The sequence below is a fragment of the Protopterus annectens genome, chromosome 3.part0, assembly GCF_019279795.1.
Source record: "Protopterus annectens isolate FY-2018-M chromosome 3.part0, PAN1.0, whole genome shotgun sequence".
Lineage (NCBI taxonomy): Eukaryota > Metazoa > Chordata > Ceratodontiformes > Protopteridae > Protopterus > Protopterus annectens.
The window spans coordinates 1,110,895,552-1,110,920,551 of record NC_056731.1 but is presented as its reverse complement, the minus strand read 5'-3'; positions in this window follow the sequence as shown (position 1 = coordinate 1,110,920,551).

Sequence of the window (25,000 nt, the reverse complement as noted above, 5' to 3'; positions counted from 1 at the left end):
GTGCAGGTCTAAAACTGTCCTTGCACCGAGCTTCATAAATCTTGGGGATTGTCTTTAGCGGTGCCCCGAGAGAAAGTAAATGTACAGCAAAATAGTCCTGAGAAGTATATACGAATGGGTTTCTTTTTCTAGTGTGTCTTACAGGTGTGAATTACTGCAAAATCAGACATGCTGAAACATCAATTTGATGCATGAGGTTCTTGAAAATGAGTGACAGTCTTGTTTTCATTGCTGCAAGTACTTATAAAGTACTGAAGCGTAGATGGTGAAGGGCAAAGCTTGAATCAAGCTTGGGTTCAAATCCCGTTAGGCAATTTCATCAGCTATGCAATCAGGCTCCAAATGGTCGATTTTCTAGCAATACTTTATTTGCAGTGCCCAATTTATCCTACTTATCTTGTTTTAGATGATAACATTTAGGAAAACATGATTCCAAATGAACACAAAATGTATCCACTAGATTTTTAGAAAGTGGAAATGTTTCACTGGTGTCAGTTAATAACAATATAAGAGTACAGAAAAGGAAAGAAAGTTAATAATGCAGACCTGATTAAATAAGGAAATCCATGGGTTCGGTGAACTATTACTGCCACAACATGGCGACTGCTTCAAAGATGGTTGCTAGGTTTACATGGAAAAGTTACAGTTAGTGGGGAAGATGCTACTAAGATAAAACTTCCAGTCCTTGGAAATGGCAGAACACTGATTAATACAGTTAGACTGAGAGTGGCAATATAACTGCTGCCACTGTTAAACTGACAATAGCTTCAGTGGTAGCAGCAAAGGTTGGTTTACAGCAACTGTAACTCAGAGGTAAGCAAGTTAGTGGTAAGTAACAAGTGGACTTAAAACAGCCATTCATAGGTGTAAAGCAAGCTGATATCATTTACACAGGGAGAGAGACTGAGAGAGATAAGAGAGAATGAGGGAGAAAATGAGAGAAAATGAAACAGAGAATGAGAGAGAGAGAGAGAGCACATTCAATACAAAATAAATAAGCATGTGGAAACTATGACTTGGCTTGCAGAGCTAATGTTTAATGTGACACTGAGTCACTCATATTAGCTTATACATTAGAACATACAATCAGGTAATGATTTTTATAATTTACCAGCAAGAATTTCAAGGTTGTAGGGATGTCGTAGAAAATACGGATTGCTGGACATCACTTGGGCAGAAACATATAGGATAGTGACACTGAGACATGGTGTTGAGTAGGTGAAAGATGAGGAGATAAGATAAAACGCCAGGCAAAAAGTGTATGTAAGAAGAGGTACAAAGGTAAAGCAGCTGTGCCTATCATATCAGTCTTGAAGTTTTCTTTCTTTCTTTATTTGTTCATTTATTTTTCTTTAACAGGAAAAAATCCAACAGATCCAAAAAGGGCAAAGCTCCTTTTCAGCAGAGGCCCAGGAAGAAAAGCTCTGCAATACATATACTTGAATAAACTAATAGCAAAAATACAGAATAATACTCAGGATTACATAATTTGGCAGGTGATCACCATACTACATACACTATATAAGACACACTTAAAACAAAACAATATATAGAGCATGTAAAACTCATTGTGAGATCCCCATGGTGGGCCAGTAATCAAGGAGCCTGAATCCTCACCACTGACACTGGAGAGAGATGTGCACTTGGAATACAAATGTATGAACTCAGTATTTCCAGATGCAGACCTCTCTGCATCAAGCAGAATTTCCCCCAGTCCAGGGTCTGGATCACTCTTATCTGTCTCCCTCCAGGTCCCCAATAAGTCTCCCCACTGGTACAGCTTTAGGATTAGGTCCTCAGCTGAGTGTCCAAGCCAAGACCTCCAGCACCCTCTCTGTAAGCCCAGTGCTTTGTGTCCCTGCTCCAAGTAGCTGACACAGACACACTGTGAGATTGATTTTTCACACATACACAAATGTGGGAAAGGCTGGCACTGACTTATCTGCTGTGTCCCCTTCTGCCCAGAGTATAAGGTAATTATAACGTCCACCAGACACTTCACAAACAGCTACTCTAAGGCCCTTAACAAAGGGTGTCCAATTATACTGTGTAATATTAATACTAATACAAATGGAAGTAGTTGACCAAGACACCTAGGCCTTCTGGAGTGGCCCACACAATGCCACCAAATAAATATGTGTAAAGACTCTCAAAGCAAATGTTTTTATAGAATTGCGCTTTTTGATGAGTGAACTTGGAATAACTTGGCTTTTATTCTTATGAAAGCGATAGGGAATACTTTTTTGATATATGTTTCCCTATGTTTTGTCTAATGTCTAACGCAAACCAATGATTTTTAAGTAAGCAAAGTCTGATTTACATTTCTGCTTTCATTTGCTAGCCCAGACCAATGATGTTTGAGAAAGTGAAGTTTTATTTTACATTTTCCATCCTAACTTGCTAGTTTAAAGCTAGGTTTTGTCTAATGTTTAAAGTAAACCAATGATTTTTAAGCAAGTAAAGTCTGATTTACATTTCTGCTTTCATTTGCTAGCTGAGACCAATGATGTTTGAGAAAGCGAAGTCTAATTTACATTTCTCATCTTGACTTGATAGTCAAAGCTAATTAGAATAACGAAACACATTGGATGATGAAGCGCTTGTATAAGCACTTGTATTGATTAGAGCAAAGCAGCTTGTTTACATGTTTTTTGTCATTGGCTGTTATATGCTTTATATTAGATTGAGATGTGGCTTTTGACTGTGGATCTGAAGAAGGCTTTGATAGCTGAAAGCGCTAATCCATTGTTTGTTGTTTTTTTTGTCTTGTTGAGATACAGCTCTGAATAAATCGTTGAGATACGTTTTATGGTGTGGTGCATCACTCATCTCTTAGTTATTGTTGTGATTTTGCTGAGCAAGCTTAAACGGAACATTCTTCTGCCTTTTTGTTCATTGTTTCTATTGGAAGTTCCGTACACACATTCAAAGGTATAATATGGAAGCAAGAAAATTTGCAAGTGGACTTTTATCTGGTATAAGCAATCCGCTTATACAGTTGGATCTAAGGAGAAATGAGAATATGACAACTGAAATAGCAGGAAAGAATCCTGAATTTGAAACTGTCTTTAGGACTGTAGAGAATGCTGCTTTTCGTCTGAAGAGATTACAATGGCAGCGCTTCCATATGGAAGCCTGCTATCACCATCAAGTTATTCCGAGCGGGCTTAGAGTCAGATGTATGCCGACCTATAGAAATACATTTCCAGATCTCCTTGCGAAGTGGCAGGCTATCAACATACAAACTAGTTTTAGTTATATGAGGCTGCTGATAGATTTTTCTGAACCTCAAGAACAAGAAATTAGTTCCCTAATTGAGAACAAGCAGAAGGAACTAGAAAATATGAACCTTTCTGAAAGTGACTTTATGAAATTGGAAAACTTACAAGATAAGCTTTTGGCTTATGAAAACAAGCTGAAAAGTATTAAGAGCAATAAATTGACAAGAGACTTCAATGACATAAAAATGGCCAGCTGTTTGAGTGGCCTAGGAACACTATTAATATTCAAAAAGTAATAACAGGAGAGAAACAAGGATTGACAAAAGAAAGAGAGAAAGATAAAGAAAAAGAAGAGAAAATAAGTGCAGCTATTAGTACAAATAAATCAAAGTTAATTGGTTCTAAAGAATTTTGCATTAATGCACAAGTACACCAAGGAAATGGACCTAATTCTTTGAATAATGCTACTAATGGCAGCATTTGTCTGTTGGATGACAATATGATATCCCTGGATTCACCAGTGATTACAGATGAGGTGGCAATAACTTCTAGCCATGAACAAGATGAATGACCCTTAGGGGCGATTTGCAAGAAGGGGGCCATACATGCACCTATTGTTGAACAACTCCCTTTTTTAATTATGAGCAAGACTCCTCGAACAGGAAGGTCATTGAGCAGGGAAAGGAAGAAAAGGAAGATTTTGCAGCCCAACCCCTAGTTGTGAACTTGTCTACTGTTCAACTCACAGAATCCCAAATGAATTTACTTGAAAAAGGTCAAAGCTTTATACCAGCTACTCTAACTTTGTTCGATGAGTTTTTCCTAAATCTCAAATTATTTGGTAGAAACCTGACTTTGAAGTATATTTTTGGGAATGGTAATAAAGTTAAACAGGTTGATAAAGAAATTATGCTAAAGAAACCTAGTACTTTTGTTCCCATTAATTTACCAGCTGTTGAATCTTTTATACATGCTGTTGAAGAAGAAGTGGCTGCATTGAGGTAGATGCATATGAACAAGCAATTCTACAATTTAACCAAGGATGAAAATCAAGCATTGAAAGAACTATAGATAAGAAATGACATAGTTATTAAACCAGCAGATAAAGGTTGAGCAGTGGTAATAATGGATGCTGAAACCTATTCTTTTTCAATGAGAAAGATGTTGAACGATGATAAGACATATCATGAGATTAGTAAGAGTGAACTGAACCCGATGAAGCAAAGAGTCAAAAATGATTTATATGACCCTTGGATGAGTAGAATCATTGACAAAGAACAATATGACCTTTTTGAGGTTGAGCATCCTACTGTACCTTCTATTAATGGTCTACCCAAGATACATAAGACCTTAATATCACCTCCCTTACATCCCATTGTAGCAGGAAGAGGATGGCTAACTGAGCCTATTTTGATATTTGTTGAGAAAGAGCTCAAGAAATTGATTCCTAAAGCTAATACAGTTATTAAAGACACAGGAGATTTTTTACAGCGATTATATGAAGCTACATACAATGTAAATGATTTTGAGTGTCTATTACTGGTGGCTTTAGATGTTAATAGCCTTTTTACGTCTATACCCAATGATTATGGGGTTGAAGCCATCAGAAGATTTCTTATGGAAGAAAAAACTGATCCTAGGCTAATTTGTATACTTATTGATTTAATTCTCAGCAATAACATCTTTACGTATGAAGACAAATACTACTGGCAAATTTGAGGGGTAGCCATGGGCACCCCCTGTGCCAACAGTTATGCGAATTTGGTCCTAACACAATAGGAAAGAGAGAATGGATGAGAGACTCAATGAATCAATGGAGCAAATGTATTACTTTATACAATCGTTTTGTTGACGATATTTTTATCGTTTGGAGAGGTGATGGAGAGCAGTTAAATAGTTTTGTTTACTATCTGGCAGAGACTACTGATTTTTTTTTAAGGTTTGAATACAAAAGCTCCAGGTTTGAAATGGATTTTTTGGATGTTAGTATACGCTTAGACCTGAAGGAAGGTATTTCTACCAGCCTCTTTCGTAAACAAATGTGGCAGAATCATATGTTGCATTATACTAGTATGCATCCTCGACATATTTTCAATAATATCGTGGAGAATCAGACAGTTAGGATTTCTAAACTCTGTAATGATGAAAAAGAGTTTATTGAGGAAAGGAATAGTTTACTGAAGAGTTTTGAACAGAGAGGCTACCCGACTAGGAGAGTGAACTCAAATGTTATAGAAGCCACTGAACTGAGAAAAAACAAGGGGAGAACTTTGTATTCAACTAGAAACGTAGGGAATGAGGGTCATCATACCAATACTAAGAATATGAATTCTTTGAGAGTTGGCTTAACTTTTGGATCTGACCATAATACTATCTGCCAAGTAATTAAGAAATACTGGCCGGTTCTGACTGCTGATACTAAGATAAAAGGCATAGTAGGTTCAACTCCAACTTTTCAGTTCAAAAATAAGAAAAAACTAAAAAGACTATTATGCTATAGGGAAGGAAGAGGCTCTTCTGACAGAATGATGAAAAAAGAAAGCTCTATAGGAACTAAAAAATGTGGATTTTGTAGGACCTGTTATGTAATGAACTGCACCAAGTCATTTACACATCCGGACACAGGACAAATATTTTATTTTTCTGGGACTGCGAATTGTGATAGTAGAAATATGATTTACATCGCTACCTGCACAGTTTGTACAGCTTTTTATGTAGGGAAAACCAATATGAAAATGAAAGAAAGGATTTCCAAACATTTATTTACACATATAAAAAGCAATGAAGGGCATAATTTTCATTTCATGATAATATCTCAGTTAAAACAAAATGAAAGAGAAGGTGATTTGGTGAATTTGACTGAACGTGAGGAATCCAAATGGATTATGAGACTGCGGGCTGATCATCCACTTGGATTAAATGGAAGTGTACCAATCAAGCCGTCTTTGAAGAATAGAAAAATTATTCAATATACAGCCTAGCTTATTAAATATAATTCTCATATGGTTAACTTGTTAACTATCAATCATATGATTTTTATATATTGTGTATTATCGTCTGTTTGAAGGTTCTGATTACCCATATTGCCTTATTAATTGTTCTAGTGACTTGTATTATATTTATATATATTTATATTTTTATTTTTATTTCTAGTCATTGTTGTTTATAATAGAAATTTAAGATGGTCATCATATGTTTTTATGGTGCTATTCAGATTTTATAGCTCCTAGGGTTTGTTGTTTATGACATCTTTAACGATAGTGTTTGCTTACACTATTAATACATTTTTTCTGCTTCTGTTGTTTAATAATTTTTATGTAGGTAGTATATATTACATATTTTACAGATATATTATATTTTATATATTTTATTAGCACTTTGTTATTAAGGACTTTGTATATGTATTTTTAAATGCTAAAATTTTTAATTATTTATATTTTAGTAAGATATGTTTTGTTTAATGTTTTTATAGAATCGTGCTTTTTGATGAGTGAACTTGGAATAACTTGGCTTTTCTTCTTATGAAAGCGATAGGGAATACTTTTTTGATATATGTTTCCCTATAGTTATCTAATGTCTAACGCAAACCAATGATTTTTAAGTAAGCAAAGTCTGATTTACATTTCTGCTTTCATTTGCTAGCCCAGACCAATGATGTTTGAGAAAGTGAAGTTTTATTTTACATTTTCCATCCTAACTTGCTAGTTTAAAGCTAATTTTTGTCTAATGTTTAAAGTAAACCAATGATTTTTAAGCAAGTAAAGTCTGATTTATATTTCTGCTTTCATTTGCTAGCTGAGACCAATGATGTTTGAGAAAGCGAAGTCTAATTTACATTTTTCATCTTGACTTGATAGTCAAAGCTAATTAGAATAACGAAACACATTGGATGATGAAGTGCTTGTATAAGCACTTGTATTAGTTAGAGCAAAGCAGCTTGTTTACATGTTTTTTGCCATTGGCTGTTATATGCTTTATATTAGATTGAGATGTGGCTTTTGACTGTGGATCTGAAGAAGGCTTTGATAGCTGAAAGCGCTAATCCGTTGTTTGTTGTTTTTTTGTCTTGTTGAGATACAGCTCTGAATAAATCGTTGAGATATGTTTTATGGTGTGGTGCATCGCTCATCTCTTAGTTATTGTTGTGATTTTGCTGAGCAAGCTTAAATGGGACATTCTTCTGCCTTTTTGTTCAAAGCTTATATATTTTCTAAAAAGGACCAGCCATAATGAAAAGTGTAAGTATATTTAATAATAAAAAATAAAAAAACAAGAAAATACTAAATATATATTTACAGTAAACCACAAAGTTCAATTCACAGGAAATATTGAAAATAACATTGATGGACAGACTCATACAAATAAAGAAAAACAATCTCTAAACTAAGTTTCACTATATCCCTGACTAAAGCTAGGAGAATTACTATTCCCTAATAACTTACTTGATAGAGCAAGGTAGAATGAAATACATGAACAGTCTTTCTAGTCAGATTCCCCAAAAGAGAATACTCAATATTCCGAGATTACTCCCTGTAAAATATAATATCCAAATTGGCTTGCAGAATGACCACATCTGGTCACCTAACTCTTGGTTCTCACAGTATCGCCCCTTTGAAGCTGAGACAGGAATTTAGCGTAAATGGCTACAATACACATCTAAATGTTTATGGCAGTGCCTGGGGCTTTCCTTCTTTTTACTGAGCTAATGAACAAAGGCTTTTTCTAGACCCACCATCTCTGTTTCATTCAGCAGTGTGGTGTTGTTTTAATGACTTAAAAGCTCATTTACATTTCCCTTATTTTTCTTAAAGTAAGATAGCTGGTTAACCTTTGCTATCCCAGTATTCTCTATTAAAACATACATATTTAATTCACTTACAATAATACATGCACATCTCTCTTCATTCCACAAGGGTGCACTGTTGATAAATTTTAAAACAAGCAAACCTCACAAATACATTTTCAGCACAAGCATCTGTACAAATCAATTTGATATATAAATGACATATAATTATTTACAAAATTCCAGCTAGCTATGCTGGGACAAGTCATGCATCCACTTCGCTACTTCTGCTGGCATGGCTGTCAGTACCTCCTATCATTACACTCATGTCAATATAGCAGTCAGCATTATTTTACATTGTATATAGATACTGCCATCAACACAGCAGTAGAGCATTCAGCAATATTTTATAGTGTATGTGCATGCTACTATTGTAAGATTAGTACACAAATAGCAGATAAAGTGTATGTATTTGACATTATTAGATTATTCACTTTTTGAGCAGTTGTGCTTGATATTTTGACTCTTGATGTTGTGAGTATATGACTATATGTCATATACTCACACGCACACATATACGTACGGTTTCCCTTCATATGATCGAATTTCTCTAAACTCGAAAGTCATAAACTCGAAACCAGAATCTCAAATTTAGAGAAACTCAAACATATGAAAGGGACAAAAAAAGTAACACCTTTCAAATTTTTTTGCATGGGGGCTTTGCCCCCCTGCACCACCCCACACCCCTCCTACTTAAATATACCTACTCCGAGATTGCACTATAGTGAAGGAAAGGGAAATCTCCCATTCCATGCTATACGCGTAAGCGCAAAATGGAAGATTTTCCATTCCTTCGCTATAGTACGGTCATGGAACATTCACATTTAAACTGCTAGGGTACAGGGGACCTGGCCCCTGCAATAAGGTAATTTAACTTTTTATTTTTTTAAACCTAAGGCTCCCATTCACAATTTCAAGTGAATGGAAGTTCGAGATTCTGGACTCGAGGTTATGAATTTTGAGCTTCCATCTATTCGATCTTGTGAAGGAGAACCATACGTAAGCATATATATATATATATATATATATATATATATATATATATATATATATAATATATATATAAACCATTACTGTTTTCCTCTTGTTCTCTCAGCTTACCCACTCCAGTCATGACAGCTGTACTGTATAACTAGAAAAAGCGCCACTGCTTTCATCTGTAGGCAGTCTGTCCCCATAGAAAGGTAGCCAGTCTCTGTGTATATTTCATACATGAAACTGTTCAGAAAATGAATGGTATATTGGGTCAGTAATGTATTCCAGCTTGTTGCTCACAGACACATACGGTGCCCTTATACAAGCCATGTGAGCCATTTTTTCACACACATTCCTACCTCCCTAATCCCAGCCAAATAGGTACCTACTCCTCTGTACTGTGTTGATGTAATACTGTGATGAAACAGAGACCACATGGGCAGAATAATGTATTTCAACCTGTTGTTTTCATACACATATGTACACTCCCCACCCCTGAAGCTGTGGAAGCAATCAACTCACTCTGTTAGGTTCTTCTGGTGATCATTTACAATGGCTGACTGTGTAAAACAGAATAAATAATGGCTACAGCAATTATCATGACTTGCTACTACAGCAAGCCTTTTCCCACTAAGATCTCCATACAATACAACTGAAAAAAAAGATGACTTAATTCTGATGTGGGCAGTGTGTAATGTTACCACTGCCTATAAGTGTATCACTTTTACTGCAAATAGCCTACACATATTATTGTAATTAACATTTTCACAATTTTGCCAAAAATACTTTCATGAAACACGTGTGACTGTTCTTCAGTTACTTATAACAATGCTTAAATGTTTAAGTAAAAACAAAATATATTGAAAAGTCAGAAAACCTTTCTCTTAATGACACATCTGCCAAAATGAAATCAGTGATTTGAACTGGTAGATAGGGAAAGGAGTGAGAAGCTGCTGTTGGTTCAGCTATGGAGCACAGGCCTGCAAATCACATGCTGCTATAGTGCATATATGTGTCAGGAAAATTCAAAATGAGGAGGCATCATCTCCATGTCGCACCAGGAAGAAATAGGTCACTTCACAGTACCAGCAAACTGTCCCATTCACTACCATTTAACTCTCACTGCTGGGGAGTGAATGAATGAGCAGAAAGGGCTTCCTGGGCAGGAAAGAAAGGACTGTAAGGCTCTGCCTAGAATGGAAATGCCCAGCTCCTATCTCAGTGAATGAATGGGCAATTGGGTACAGGTAGAGGAACCAGCAGGTAAGGTCCTGTGAACAGCAAACAAAAGAAAAATAATTATTTCAAAGATTAATGACTCCAGCAATGTTAAACAGTAAGGGCCAGCTTCCAAATGAAGAAGGTAACATTGTAGAAGTTCTCCATTGCATTGATCATTATGTTACCCCAATCACTAAAGTAAGAGCATCCCTGAACGAATACCAAATGTGGGTGAAAGCATCACTTTACACAATGTGAAGCAGTGTCTGTGATCACAGCTTTGAGTTATGATGGAAACAGTGAACACAACTAATATGACTACATAATATTCAATATTAATGAATCACATTGGAATACATGGCATTTCTCAACTGTAAATAATTGTGTGGAGAAGCATTTCCATGGGAGCAGAGGAGAGTTGAGATTATGGCAATGCTGCACAACCAAATGTCAATAAATAAATAAATACATAAATCTGCATCAGCTACACATATATGCAACCATCTAATCTACACCTCTGTTATTCTGTGTGCTCTTCAGATGCATTTCTGGTAGTGTTCAATGCTGCAAACACTGACAGTAGTTAGAAAGTGTGCATTTACGTGAGCATGCTACTTAGGCAGGACTGATTAGTGTCATGCATACTAAATGTCACATATCAGCAGGGCTTGAACAAGCATACCCTGCACACTAAAGGACATACCAGACATATGGGCATCAGTAGGACATTGCGTGTTATGAAGGGTTACTGCAGTCAACTACCTGAGTGATATGTATGTTGTTGAGTTCCAGAGAAGGTACATTCTGATACAATATTTTCTACAGTGCCAATATCATTAAAGGCACATTGTTCTGTAGATTATTATCCCATGTGTTAAAAACAGTGATGGGATTGTGGTGCATCACTGCACACTACACGTGTGCCACCCAAAGTAGTGAATGAGACTCTCCTGCAACAACACTGTGAAGATTAAGGAAACTTATTTGAGGATCTCAGCCTTCAGTAACATTAGCCACAATGGGCGACACCATTAGCCTAGCAGTTTGACTTGACATTCAGCACCAATTTTTCCTTACCTTGAACTTCAAGATTGGGAGGGTTAACACTTTTTTAGAATTAGGCACACAGGATGCACAAGGACTTCTGGCTTCTTCATATGCAATGAGGGCACACAGAAGTTCTCTCTTAGAATTGTCTGTTCATGCAAGCCTCATAAGCCTGGCACAGCATACTATGATGAGCATAAATTGTTTGTGGAATCACTCATCTCACTAATCCTTTTGGTTGTGCACTTGTAATGCTACCAAAGTTCACAATGTCCATTAGCATGTCCTCAAAGAGTGTTCCCAAATGATACAGAAAAAAAGAAGTAAATGAATCTGCACGTAAAAATGTATTTTGGGATGAATACAAGCATACTTAAGGGTTAGAAACTAAGAAGAAAAAGGTATTTCTTAATGCAAAGAGCAGCAATACAAACCTGAGCTGAAATAATAAATAAATAAATACATAAAAAGTAAGCAATAGCTTTGCATATGGTATTCTAATCCTTTTCAGTTTTTCATATAATCATTTAGTAAAACAACAGGCGTGCCCTTTCCTGCCACCTAGATATTGACAGAAATGTATCCCTCTAAAGACAAACTGAACCCTTTGTAGGAAAAATTCTATTCGTTAGCCATGTGTCTGCCTTTCACAAGTGTTCTACATTCGCTTAGTAGTCAGAAAATTAGAACACTATTTTCTAGCTGATATAAATACATGTTCACAATAAGTCCTTTATTGCTTATTTGGAGTATAGAAGATGTGCACATTTTTCATGTACTCCTGTAGTATACTGGAATGTTTCCTCATTATCTTGCTGAAGAATATCACTACTAGCCTCTGTTTTTAAAAAACAAGCATGCTCTACCAATATGGGATTTTATATCCTACGTGACATATGATTGCAACTGTGAGGGACACGCCCTCTGCACTCAGTTTCTCTCTCTCTCTATAAATATATATATATATATGTATATGTATGCATGTGTGCGTGTGTGTGTGTGTGTGTGTGTGTGTGTGTGTGTGTGTGTGTGTGTGTGTGTGTGCGCATGTGAAGTTGAAGTACCATACCACTGCTACTTAACTTTACAATGCTAAGGCTGCACAAAGGTTATTACATTCAGTGAGAAGGTTGATATGCATAGAGTCCCTGCTGTCTGTATTTTGTCTGTCTATCTGTCTTTCTATAATTCTATATGCAGATGAGACTGTATCAATGCTGTATAGGGACACAGCACTTACTATGGCCCAGGCAATCCACGTTCATATGGTGGCTTGGACACTTAATGGTATAGGCTTGTGAGGACAGGCATGCCTATCCTGGGGGAAGAACAGAGCAGAGCAAAAGCATACCTTCCGTGTGTGTCCTCAGAGGACAGTTGAGGTTGACCAGGCATTCTGAGAGCAGGCTATCAGCCCACCAAGCCATTGTATGTCAGTAGCTCTCAGTAGTGCATAGGCAGAAGCACTCATTCACATGGGAAGGGTATTGTGGGTCTCCATATTAATGTGGCTGTCTCATTCCTGACCTGAGAGGGTGATGATAGATTAACTCTAAAAAGTTATAGCAACCAGGATGCTAATGGGAGAACAAATATCCCAATGTCTTTCTGTTTGATGGTCCCTCCAGGCAGCTCTTATACTAATGGAGGTTCTTGTTCCTAGGGAATGAATGAACCAGTCCAGTTAGGGGGTGGGGGCTTGATGCTTGGCATGGTGGTGGTGGTGGGGGGGAGCATATAGGAAAAAGTTCTATTTGAGGAGGTTTTCACTGGCAGTGTGTGTTCCTATCAGTATATAACAGATAGTACTGTATTTCATAGCCTGAAGGTGGTTAACACCTCCTTCCTGATGTGCTGCAAATGATCTTGCTTTCCCTGAAGGCCTGAGAGCAGCACAAGAAGATTAGTATGGGCTGTCTACAACAGGAACTATGGCTCTGTAGAGCTGTAAACTACTAAACATTCAGTTTTAACAAGTGATACATTCACAGCATGCAGACCATAACGAGTCTGAGAACAGGGTTGTGATTATAATATAATGTAAGTACTTGAAAGTAAAACTAATGAAGACAAATTCTGAACAGTGCTAAAGAACAAACAAGATTATTAAACATGTTAAGAAATCTCTTGGTGGTGCTCTCTTACAACAAATCTTACTTGACTGAACAAAACTTCCCTTTTTAATATTATTTGTCATTTAACTTTATGTTAATCTGCTCTTATTACTTTCTCCGTCTTGAGTAGCAGCAAACAGTGGCAAACCTGTCAGACGTATTATATTAGAGATATAAAAATAAAAAAATGAAGGTCACAGTTTCAAAAGAGCTGTTTAATTGTTGAAAGCACTTTCATTCATCCACATTCAATGAACTTCTTCAGACAACTTCAACACACACACATCCTCATTAAATACTCATCAATGATCACATGCTGCATTTTCCATTTAACTATTAAAAGGTCATACCTATTAAAATGTATACATATATATATTTTTTTTCTTCACTATCTAAAATATTATATTACAATAAATTTATTGGAATTAATCACAACAAAGCAAGCCAATTAGTAACTTGACTAGAGTTGTACAAATGCTTACACAAAAGGTAGACAATCTCGGCTAGAGAATTCACAATAATAGCGGCATCGTAGCGGATCCTATGGATGTAAGGGCAAACAGAACACTGAACTGTAGTAGTTTGGAAAAACATCCATATTTTGCTTCCGTTTTCCGTACTGAAGGACAACAAGTAAGAAATAATATTGGTAACGTTGTGACACAACAAAATATACTACAATCTGATGTGACACAATCAGATGGGATACCACTGAAGCTTATTGGAGTTCTGGTATTCTCGGACTGGCTACATCAACCTTTTGAATTAAAAGATGACAGCACGAGGAATGTACCGGATCAACCGGCTGGTAGGAATATGATTATTAATGATTTAAAAATGTTTGATAGTAAACTACTAAAATTCTGCAAACTCCAGCTTGAGGTAGTTTACTTAGAAGAATGCTTGCGGAGATGACAGGTACCCAAGGGCTTAAGACAATAGTGTTACCCTACGGGAGTGATACTAATTCCCAATTTCATCTTGATTCGGTACGTTTATTTAACCAGCAAGGACTGGACTTGTTAAAACTAATGGTGGTGAATTACAAGAAGGTAAATGAAGCCTTAAAGGAAGAAGTGATAGGGCTTGGAAATAAAATACAGACTAATGGGAATTTTCTAAGATATAAATTTGAGTACACTAGAGTGTTGGACAGTATAGATCAATTACTGGCTAAACTAAAAGCCACAAAACTTAAGAAATTAGAAAGAGACGAAAGAGATTATATGAACATATAAACCTTTCCTCAACCTCCACTTGTGTATATGCGGGATAATAGTAATACTACTCCCAATACCACTCCCATTTTATACGAAGTCTCCAATAATATTGTAGAACCTGGCCCAACTAATCAAGGAGTGGATGATAGTGATGGAACTAGTCAGGATTCAGATAACCAAATTAGGCTCAGCGAAAGTTTAAGCATACAGGAAGTGAAGGAAAATGCTACCGTCGGAGGCCAACAAAATTTTCAGCTTCCAACAACAGTGACAAACCAGAGAAATCAAACAGCATACCAGCAGAGGAGCAGAATGTGCAAGAACAAACGACGGAGATAGTAAATTCTTTCCCTTTGGATGTTATTAGACAACAACCCCTTGAAGTACATGAGGAACATCAGCATTGGATTTCAGAAAACGAAACAAATGGACTGTATTATACATAATACGCAAGGTACTTTAATATTTTTAGTTACACAGCTTTAAATGTAGATCAAAGTGTTGTTGATATTTTGGCAAAGGGACTTACATTTGTACCTACTCAGACTGCTAATGTAGCACAAATTATGATGGATTTTAAAATTTTTGTGCGGAAACTGAATTTAAGTTTTCTATTTAATAATGTTGAACAGAAAAAGAAAGAGTTAACTATTTCAAGTACATATAACCCACCCCTGCACCCTGCTTTTGCTGCTCTTTGAACACATGTGAAAAAGATTTTAGAAATCAATTGAATGAAAAGACCTTAAGAAGTTGTAATAGAAATATAGCTATAAAAGAGAATGAAGAACTGAATGCTTTAAGGGTAGCAAATATTAGAGTGATGAAACCGGACAAGGGTGGGGGTTAGTGTTTCTGACAAAGGAAGATTATAAAAACAGAATGACGACATTTTTGGATACAGATAATTACGAACTGATATCACTAAATGAACTTAATAGAGCTTATCAGAAAATTAAAGAGTTTATTAATGATTTATTTATCTGTAGACAAATAGATATTGAATTGTATCATTACTTAATAATGCCAGCACTGATTACACCAATTATTTTTGGTACTCCTAAAATTCATAAAAACCTATTTGATCCCTCCTTGCGTCCGATTATTGATGCTAGGAATTCTATTATGTACACTTCTGCTAAGGTAGTAGATAATATCTTTGAAAACGTATGTGGCAAAAGAACCACAAATTTGTAAGAATTCATAGACCTTTTTAGAAGCCATGAACCAGCTATGGTATAATGATAATTATAATTTCCTAACCATAGATGTTAAAGATTTGTATACAGTAATACAACATGATCTAGGGATCAAATGGGTAGTAGATTTCTTATTAAAGAAAGGAGCACCAGTAAATGATTTAAATCTAATAGAGAAATTACTTGATATCATATTAAAAAACATTTTTTTTATATTTGAATGAAGCTACTATGTTCAGAAGAAAGACGTAGCAATGGACCCCCTTTGCGGAGCCAGTTTTGCAAATCTTGTTATGGCATTTTGGGACAATGAATTGTTGTATAATAATGTTGGGAATGATGGAGAGAATAGCTTATTATACTCAAATTTTGGATTATATTTTTATGATTATTATAGGGGATATTGAGGTAGCAACTAACTTAGTGGAAGGGATGAATAGAAGCATTAATTTCCTAGAATTTACCTCCAGCTTTGATATCGATAAAGTTGGTTACTTGGATATTGAATTATCCAAAGATAGAGTAAATTCATTTTATGTAGCTAAAATTTTTAGGAAGAAAATTTATTCTAATTCATTCTTACATTTTACAAATAGTCATCCCTTGTATCAGAAGAAATCCGTAGTAAAGAGACAGTTACTGTCGGCTGCCAGGATGATTACTATGGATTCTGATTTTTTTATTAGAATGCACTAATTTGAAACAAATGTTCATAAAAAGAGGCTTTCCCCCACAATTTATTCAAGAATTAATGAAGAACATACAAAGAGGGAGGAAGGCTCTTTTGTACCTATTTTAAGGGGATCTTACCCCATAGAGACTAGGTTAGAGGAATTACAAACACAGGAAATTGACAATAAAGTAGTGAATACACTTGAAGTGAGTTTTATAACCACTTATGCTGTTCATGCTGGTATTATTGGAGCTATTTTGGTGAAAATTTGGCGTGTACTATTGGAAAATATTAACTTTAGAGATAAAATTGGTCTCCTCCCTAGAATAGTATATAAAAAAAGGGACAATTTGAAAACAATATTGGAGAACAGAAGGGGTTCATCAGGAATCCTGGCATGTACAAATGTGAAGCCTGCTCATAGTGTAGATTTATAGATGTTGGCCGAGATTATATAGTTAGGAATAAACAATTTAAAACACCAACAAATTTGATTGTAACTCAAGATGTGTTATTTATTTAGGAAAATGCAAATAATGCAGTGGGTTTTATGTTGGAAAGACTAAGAGAACGAATTTATGAGTATATATATATATATATATATATATATATATATATATATAGATAGATAGATATAGATATAGCATAAATAAAGGGAAAGAGACAAATGCCTTAGTAAAACACATTCAAGATAACCCAGGGCACCACTTCAGATTTAGAGTAATTAAAAAGTTAAAATGGGACTGAGGGGTGGGCCTTTAGGTTTAATCTTGGAAAGGCAAGAACTGTAGTGGCAAATTACATTAAATGCATATGTCTATCCAGGATTGAATGACCAATGCTCTATAGCCTGCTTGCTGAAACTTAAAAACTTGGCTAGATAAACTGAAAAAGTTTTTAATGAATGCATGTTTATACTGTTTATACTTTTTAATAGTATACCTTGAATAATGAAAGAATAATGGCTTTGTTGTGATTAATTCTCATAAATTTATTGTAATATAATATTTTTAGATAGTGAATATATATATATATATATATATATATATATATATATATATATATATATATATATATATACACACACATAGGAATTTTAATAGATCTGATATTTTAATAGTTAAATGGAAAATGCAGCATGTGATCATTGATGAGTATTTAATGAGGATGTGTGTGTGTTGAAGTTGTCTGAAGAAGGTCATTGAATGTGGATGAATGAAAGTGCTTACAACAATTAAACAGTTTTTTTGAAAACGTGACCTTTGTTTTTTATTTTTATTTGTAGTGGAGTTTTTCAGTTTGTTATTATATTAGACCCCTACTGAGAATTTTGTGTAAGTGAATCAGACTACATCAGACAGATGGCTGATAATGTCAATGATGGCTAAGATGTTTTTACAGAATAGGAATACAACACATTACATCCCATCTCCCAGGGACCTTGAGTGTTAATCTTCTTTTCTCTATTTTTGCTCCCCACAGCTGACCCACAGCTGACCCCCAGGTCATCTTCTTTACAGAGTATACCAAGTCTTCAGTTACTTCCTCAGACTATCTGCTTCTGTTTTGGACTGAATGGGAAATCAAGGTACATTGGTCAATGTCAAAATGCCGCTTGGAAATATTTTTCTTTGTTCTTCACCCCTTGTGCATGTTATTAATGCCTCAGAGGTGGGGTGTGCAAAGGTTAACAGTGCTGTGTGGCCCATTACTTCTGCAAGTGGCTTGACAACAGCAGGATACCCCATATCCCCCCAGGCTGCACTCATGCTGTTCTCTCTCCACTCTCCGAGCTGGACATTAGAGCATTAGTGCTGTGTGTGTGTGTGTGTGTGTGTGTGTGTGTGTGTGTGTGTGTGTGTGTGTGTGTGTGTGTGTGTGTGTATGTGTGTGTGTGTGTGTGTGTGCACCACTCACCTCCCCCAAAGATGGACAAGCCCATCCTCCCTGCCTGCGCCATCAAGCACACAAATCGATACTTGAACTTGGGTCACCTGGGCCATAGTCAGGGCTTTATCCCTTTACGCCACTGGTGCAGGTAGCATGGATTGCTCATCTACTGATCTGATCACAGTCCTTTATATTATGTTCTTGAGACATGGATGCCAAGAAATTCACTTCTTAAGCATAAGAAGATGTTATGATCAGTGACACATGATCATAATTCTTTAAAGTGCATTGCACTTTAACTGTTCACAATAATAGCGGCATCGTAGCGGATCCTATGGATGTAAGGGCAAACAGAACACTGAACTGTAGTAGTTTGGAAAAACATCCATATTTTGCTTCCGTTTTCCATACTGAAGGACAACAAGTAAGAAATAATATTGGTAACGTTGTGACACAACAAAATATACTACAATCTGATGTGACACAATCAGATGGGATACCACTGAAGCTTATTGGAGTTCTGGTATTCTCGGACTGGCTACATCAACCTTTTGAATTAAAAGATGACAGCACGAGGAATGTACCGGATCAACCGGCTGGTAGGAATATGATTATTAATGATTTAAAAATGTTTGATAGTAAACTACTAAAATTCTGCAAACTCCAGCTTGAGGTAGTTTACTTAGAAGAATGCTTATGGAGATGACAGGTACCCAAGGGCTTAAGACAATAGTGTTACCCTACGGGAGTGATACTAATTCCCAATTTCATCTTGATTCGGTACGTTTATTTAACCAGCAAGGACTGGACTTGTTAAAACTAATGGTGGCGAATTACAAGAAGGTAAATGAAGCCTTAAAGGAAGAAGTGATAGGGCTTGGAAATAAAATACAGACTAATGGGAATTTTCTAAGATATAAATTTGAGTACACTAGAGTGTTGGACAGTATAGATCAATTACTGGCTAAACTAAAAGCCACAAAACTTAGAAATTAGAAAGAGACGAAAGAGATTATATGAACATATAAACCTTTCCTCAACCTCCACTTGTGTATATGCGGGATAATAGTAATACTACTCCCAATACCACTCCCATTTTATACGAAGTCTCCAATAATATTGTAGAACCTGGCCCAACTAATCAAGGAGTGGATGATAGTGATGGAACTAGTCAGGATTCAGATAACCAAATTAGGCTCAGCGAAAGTTTAAGCATACAGGAAGTGAAGGAAAATGCTACCGTCGGAGGCCAACAAAATTTTCGGCTTCCAACAACAGTGACAAACCAGAGAAATCAAACAGCATACCAGCAGAGGAGCAGAATGTGCAAGAACAAACGACGGAGATAGTAAATTCTTTCCCTTTGGATGTTATTAGACAACAACCCCTTGAAGTATATGAGGAACATCAGCATTGGATTTCAGAAAATGAAACAAATGGACTGTATTATACATAATACGCAAGGTACTTTAATATTTTTAATTACACAGCTTTAAATGTAGATCAAAGTGTTGTTGATATTTTGGCAAAGGGGCTTACATTTGTACCTACTCAGACTGCTAATGTAGCACAAATTATGATGGATTTTAAAATTTTTGTGCGGAAACTGAATTTAAGTTTTCTATTTAATAATGTTGAACAGAAAAAGAAAGAGTTAACTATTTCAAGTACATATAACCCACCCCTGCACCCTGCTTTTGCTGCTCTTTGAACACATGTGAAAAAGATTTTAGAAATCAATTGAATGAAAAGACCTTAAGAAGTTGTAATAGAAATATAACTATAAAAGAGAATGAAGAACTGAATGCTTTAAGGGTAGCAAATATTAGAGTGATGAAACCGGACAAGGGTGGGGGTTAGTGTTTCTGACAAAGGAAGATTATAAAACAGAATGACGACATTTTTGGATACAGATAATTACGAACTGATATCACTAAATGAACTTAATAGAGCTTATCAGAAAATTAAAGAGTTTATTAATGATTTATTTATCTGTAGACAAATAGATATTGAATTGTATCATTACTTAATAATGCCAGCACTGATTACACCAATTATTTTTGGTACTCCTAAAATTCATAAAAACCTATTTGATCCCTCCTTGCGTCCGATTATTGATGCTAGGAATTCTATTATGTACACTTCTGTTAAGGTAGTAGATAATATCTTTGAAAACGTATGTGGCAAAAGAACCACAAATTTGTAAGAATTCATAGACCTTTTTAGAAGCCATGAACCAGCTATGGTATAATGATAATTATAATTTCCTAACCATAGATGTTAAAGATTTGTATACAGTAATACAACATGATCTAGGGATCAAATGGGTAGTAGATTTCTTATTAAAGAAAGGAGCACCAGTAAATGATTTAAATCTAATAGAGAAATTACTTGATATCATATTAAAAAACATTTTTTTATATTTGAATGAAGCTACTATGTTCAGAAGAAAGACGTAGCAATGGACCCCCTTTGCGGAGCCAGTTTTGCAAATCTTGTTATGGCATTTTGGGACAATGAATTGTTGTTTAATAATGTTGGGAATGATGGAGAGAATAGCTTATTATACTCAAATTTTGGATTATATTTTTATGATTATTATAGGGGATATTGAGGTAGCAACTAACTTAGTGGAAGGGATGAATAGAAGCATTAATTTCCTAGAATTTACCTCCAGCTTTGATATCGATAAAGTTGGTTACTTGGATATTGAATTATCCAAAGATAGAGTAAATTCATTTTATGTAGCTAAAATTTTTAGGAAGAAAATTTATTCTAATTCATTCTTACATTTTACAAATAGTCATCCCTTGTATCAGAAGAAATCCGTAGTAAAGAGACAGTTACTGTCGGCTGCCAGGATGATTACTATGGATTCTGATTTTTTTATTAGAATGCACTAATTTGAAACAAATGTTCATAAAAAGAGGCTTTCCCCCACAATTTATTCAAGAATTAATGAAGAACATACAAAGAGGGAGGAAGGCTCTTTTGTACCTATTTTAAGGGGATCTTACCCCATAGAGACTAGGTTAGAGGAATTACAAACACAGGAAATTGACAATAAAGTAGTGAATACACTTGAAGTGAGTTTTATAACCACTTATGCTGTTCATGCTGGTATTATTGGAGCTATTTTGGTGAAAATTTGGCGTGTACTATTGGAAAATATTAACTTTAGAGATAAAATTGGTCTCCTCCCTAGAATAGTATATAAAAAAAGGGACAATTTGAAAACAATATTGGAGAACAGAAGGGGTTCATCAGGAATCCTGGCATGTACAAATGTGAAGCCTGCTCATAGTGTAGATTTATAGATGTTGGCCGAGATTATATAGTTAGGAATAAACAATTTAAAACACCAACAAATTTGATTGTAACTCAAGATGTGTTATTTATTTAGGAAAATGCAAATAATGCAGTGGGTTTTATGTTGGAAAGACTAAGAGAACAAATTTATGAGTATATATATATATATATATATATATATATATATATATATATATATATATAGATAGATATAGATATAGCATAAATAAAGGGAAAGAGACAAATGCCTTAGTAAAACACATTCAAGGTAACCCAGGGCACCACTTCAGATTTAGAGTAATTAAAAAGTTAAAATGGGACTGAGGGGTGGGCCTTTAGGTTTAATCTTGGAAAGGCAAGAACTGTAGTGGCAAATTACATTAAATGCATATGTCTATCCAGGATTGAATGACCAATGCTCTATAGCCTGCTTGCTGAAACTTAAAAACTTGGCTAGATAAACTGAAAAAGTTTTTAATGAATGCATGTTTATACTGTTTATACTTTTTAATAGTATACCTTGAATAATGAAAGAATAATGGCTTTGTTGTGATTAATTCTCATAAATTTATTGTAATATAATATTTTTAGATAGTGAATATATATATATATATATATATATATATATATATATATATATATATATATATATACACATAGGAATTTTAATAGATCTGATATTTTAATAGTTAAATGGAAAATGCAGCATGTGATCATTGATGAGTATTTAATGAGGATGTGTGTGTGTTGAAGTTGTCTGAAGAAGGTCATTGAATGTGGATGAATGAAAGTGCTTACAACAATTAAACAGTTTTTTTTGAAAACGTGACCTTTGTTTTTTATTTTTATTTGTAGTGGAGTTTTTCAGTTTGTTATTATATTAGACCCCTACTGAGAATTTTGTGTAAGTGAATCAGACTACATCAGACAGATGGCTGATAATGTCAATGATGGCTAAGATGTTTTTACAGAATAGGAATACAACACATTACACCCCATCTCCCAGGGACCTTGAGTGTTAATCTTCTTTTCTCTATTTTTGCTCCCCACAGCTGACCCACAGCTGACCCCCAGGTCTTCTTCTTTACAGAGTATACCAAGTCTTCAGTTACTTCCTCAGACTATCTGCTTCTGTTTTGGACTGAATGGGAAATCAAGGTACCTTGGTCAGTGTCAAAATGCCGCTTGGAAATATTTTTCTTTGTTCTTCACCCCTTGTGCATGTTATTAATGCCTCAGAGGTGGGGTGTGCAAAGGTTAACAGTGCTGTGTGGCCCATTACTTCTGCAAGTGGCTTGACAACAGCAGGATACCCCATATCCCCCCAGGCTGCACTCATGCTGTTCTTTCTCCACTCTCCGAGCTGGACATTAGAGCATTAGTGCTGTGTGTGTGTGTGTGTGTGTGTGTGTGTGTGTGTGTGTGTGTGTGTGTGTGTGTGTGTGTGTGTGTGTGTGTGTGTGTGTGTATGTGTGTGTGTGTGTGTGTGTGTGTGCACCACTCACCTCCCCCAAAGATGGACAAGCCCATCCTCCCTGCCTGCGCCATCAAGCACACAAATCGATACTTGAACTTGGGTCACCTGGGCCATAGTCAGGGCTTTATCCCTTTACGCCACTGGTGCAGGTAGCATGGATTGCTCATCTACTGATCTGATCACAGTCCTTTATATTATGTGCTTGAGACATGGATGCCAAGAAATTCACTTCTTAAGCATAAGAAGATGTTATGATCAGTGACACATGATCATAATTCTTTAAAGTGCATTGCACTTTAACTGTTCCAGGTATTACCAATTACAGAAAAAGTATAGGAGAGCTAAGTGTTTTACTGCTTTTTAAAGCATTTGGAATCCAATAAAACTCTTTAGCTCTGACAAAAAGACAGCAGGCATAAACTATATGCTCTTCTGAAAAAAATGAAGAGCATTAAAAGCTATTGGCCACTCTTAGACACTTTATTTGCCAGACATTTTGCATGTAGTATGACAGAGTGAACTTCTAACAGCTTTTAAAAACTGTTTTACTTTCTTCTGATTTTCTTTGCCAGCCATTACAGTCCCTATTCATCCTGAGCTCACAACCCAGTCTTAACAGTGCTTAGGGGTGCTTAACAAGCTTGCCTTTTTCCCAGTACAGAGCATAACTGTAGAGCTGCATGCACTACATATTGGAATGTTCACTATATCTCTTTTTCAAATTTCTTAGCTAATATTTTAAAAATAGAAGCACACATTTACACTTTATTAAAATAGAAGGGAGGGTTGTTTGAAGTTTTAAATTTAACTGATTTTTTTTTAGGAAAGGCATTTGAAATTTGAAGACCTGATACTTTCAGTGTGTTAGCTTTACAGATGCAAAGTTTTAGTCTTAACCAGGTTCTACTAGTTACCTTTGAGACATAAGGTTCAGAATCCCCTTCAGATACTGATTTACATTGAGCTGGATAGTTACAGCTACAGAACTAGTCATACAGACAGAAATAGTATAGACATGCACACTGATGGGTAAGAAGGCCATGAACATATTGCAAGAAAATGTTATGTATTGTAAGACTTAAGGAACTGAGCAGCCAGTAAGATCCAAACCTTTGTTACCACAACAGTGAGAAAATCTGGTCCATTTAGTGAAGTATGATATTACAGGATTATTTTTTGGTTCCCCCCGGAGACAGCATATATTAGCCTGGCCCCCAATGCCCTACATCCATGCCAAGTCTACAAGCTTATCCCCTACCTTGCGGACTTACTCTAGTATTGTTGTGGCCAATTGTCAATCCTAATGACATCCTGGAGGTTCAACCATCTCAGCAAATGTCCTGTTCTTCTTTTTTCTTTATATGTCTATATATTCAGTGCTCAGCCTCCAACACTCATCAAAAGAAACTACTTCTTTGGGCCATGCCTCCTCTAAGGGAGCATCATTGGCAAACACCGTCCCACCCAGAACTGGCATGCCCATCCCTCCATCAGTCACCTGAGCTGCTACTCAAATTTGGGTTGAGTGGGCTGTAATCAGGGTGTATTCCTCTAGGCTACTGGAGCAGCAGGATATTACAGGATTTTAATCATTTAGCTGTTGTTAACAGAGAAAAAAATGAAGAAACTAGATATTTATTTGGAATTAGTCAGAAAATCTTCAGGATGACACCAGGGACTTGACATTTAGATACTGAACTCTGCTTTGCTTTTGAAATAAGAGTTTGTTGAGCAGAGACAGAGTTATTGAAAGACCACTAACATCCTAGTTGCAAGAGTGAACCAAGAATATCTGGGCAACCTTTAACTTT